At 49.4% G+C, this 2,574-nt stretch overlaps 1 pseudogene; it reads right to left on the bottom strand.

The window, feature by feature from the left end:
• Positions 1–574: 574 nt before the first annotated feature.
• LOC114700132 lies at positions 575–1,579 on the bottom strand (annotated as a pseudogene).
• Positions 1,580–2,574: the final 995 nt, after the last annotated feature.

Raw genomic sequence — 2,574 nt, 5'->3', positions numbered from 1 at the left:
TTAATGATGCAAAGATGTGTTGCATTCTTTCGTGTTGCATTTGTTTAACTCTGAAAAGCTGTGTTACTTTGTCTGCCTAAAATACCTGATGGGGCTAATAAAGAGCTGAATGGCCAATAGCTAGGCAGGAGAGGGATGGGAGGAGCTGGCAGGCAGAGAGAATAAACAGGAGAAATCTAGGGAAGAGAGTGAGGAACAAGAAAGGAGAAGGAGGGGAGGACGCCAGGGGCCGGCCACACAGCCAGTCATGGGGTAAGAAGGAAAGGAAGTTATAAAAATAAAGGTAAAGAGCCCAGAGGCAAAACATAGTTAAAGAGAAATGGGAAAATTTAAGTTAGAAAAGCTGGCTAGAAACAAACCAAGCTAAGGCCAGGCATTCATAAGGAAGAATAAGACTCCATGTATTTATGTGGGAGCTGGGTGGTGGGCCCTCAAAGAGTAAAACAAACAAACAAACAAAACCCCAAAAACCAACTACAGAAGACTTCTGTAAAGCTGGAGTAAAATTGCTGTCTAAGGGGCACCTTGTAGGCATCTCAAAGACACAGGAGCTCCTGGAGAGGGGATGGGGTATTCAGTGTCGTAGTAGCAGAGGGGCATCCAGAAAAGTGGCTGTGTCTGGCCAATTAATGCAGAGGCTAACTGGCAAGTGACACTGTTCAGGCCCCAGCTCACATCCATGTACTCGATCTGCATGCCTGCAGGTGTGTGTCCTCCATACAGTGCCACAGCTGCTTGCATGCTGGTCTCATAGGTGATACCCTCACCTGGAAAGAGCACATTAAAGATCTGCAGCCCAGAAGAGGGTTGCAGATGGAAAGAAAAGCACAGTGTCTGCAGAGCACAGTGTTGTGTTGTAGGTTGTAGCGGGGAACATTGGGCTGGACCACTTGAGGGCCAACCCTGCTGACAGACATGGGAAATTCAGCATGGGACAGCGGGTCCTCGAGGACCACCGTGTCCACTTCTCCGTCTGCATACTTCTGAGCCAGTTCCTCTGGGCTGTTGTAGAACTTGCCATTATACCAGAGCGGCTCCACTCTCCAGTCCTGGGTATCTGTGCTCTCATAATTCACTTGGATCTCCAGCCCTACAGGGGCATAGAAAGTGTCCTTTCACAAAGTGTTGCAAGATAAACCATGTAGGGTGCCTGCTAGACTCCACAGCACGAGGGGCCACATAAGTGAAGGTCAGCCAGCCGCCTTTACAGTCTCATAGTGAGAAGCCAGGGGTGTCCAGAAAACCTCTGTAACAAAGCCTTCCTGGCCTCTTTTAGGCTTGCAGTAGTTCAGACTGTACTTTGGATGGGTCTGGATGTCTAGGACAGCTGATGCCCCAGCCTGGCAGCCAATTCTCAAATGTAGATGGTCTGCAGCAGGGGCCTCACAGCACACTTGGTAGCACTAGGGAGCTCCTAGGCACCAGAGATGACAACACAGTTGTTCCACACTGACCATCTTGTTCCTTGATCCAGAAAATCCATCACATTCCTCTTGAGAAGCATCTTGATGAGGATACGGAGATCTTCGCCAAAGTCAATATCTTGGATGGCTTCAGCTCCTGCTCCTTCTTGCTTCATCAGGAAGTTGAGCTTTCAGGTTCCAGAACACCCAGGTCTTTTCCTATGGGGTACCACTGGGGCACTGTGCCATGGCCATCTGTAGCACCAGGCGGCAGACACCCAACCCAGTGCCAACCTCCTTCTGGCCAGCCATATGACTCTGGAACACAGCCGAATGGAAGAGACGACTTGGGTATTTCTTCCTCTTAGGAGCACCTCAGAGTGCTGTGACCCAGCCAAGCCTTGGTATCATCTTATCAACCAGACCTCTCTGCTCATCCTCACCAAAGCCAGAGACAGTCTTGTGGTCTTCATTCTGATTCCTGTGCTCTCCAGGCCTCTGTGTATGCTTTAACTGTCCCCCCTCATCTGAAATTTTCTCACAGTATTTCTATCTAGATTTCAGCCTGTGTTTCTATCCTTTGTTTCAGAGTTATCTCAGTGGGGAAATACTCCTCATCCAGAAGCACCGTAAATCACAGCTGCCCAAGGCTTGGTCCTCAATGGCTTCAAAGCACTCATGTCCTGGTGGAGCAGAGGGCTGCTGTGACAGCCAAGCTACATTCTTGATGCCATAAACTACCTTTTAGGGGCATGCATTTTGAAATTCAGTGTGGGTGTTCAAAGAACAGCCTCTGGGCTCAAGTTGCCTGGGATCAGATCCGGGGAAATCACAGAGCTAAGGACAACTTGGGTGACTTTGGCCATGTGTTTAAACTCCCTGGGCCCCCACCGTCTTCAGCTGTGAAATGGAAACAGCGGCATCAGTGTGCATGTGCCCAAGGCCACCGAGAAAAAGAAGAAGAGGACAGTAAATGTGTGGAACCATGGTGGCCTTCTGGAACACCAGCATGTTACCTTTGTTTTTCTTTAAAGTGAACCCTGATAAGAGTCTAGACTTCAGCACATTAGAGGTTCTGGCACACAGTAGACCACCTGACCTGAGTCTTGGGGGTGAATCAAGGGTGGGGAAAACCCTGCCTTGCCCAGCTTTTCCTGACTTCTCAGTGGGG

Source organism: Peromyscus leucopus, chromosome 3 (genome assembly GCF_004664715.2).
Source record: "Peromyscus leucopus breed LL Stock chromosome 3, UCI_PerLeu_2.1, whole genome shotgun sequence".
In the NCBI taxonomy this organism is placed as follows: domain Eukaryota; kingdom Metazoa; phylum Chordata; class Mammalia; order Rodentia; family Cricetidae; genus Peromyscus; species Peromyscus leucopus.
Note: the sequence above shows the minus strand (reverse complement) of the source record. Positions and strands in the feature narration are given on the sequence as shown.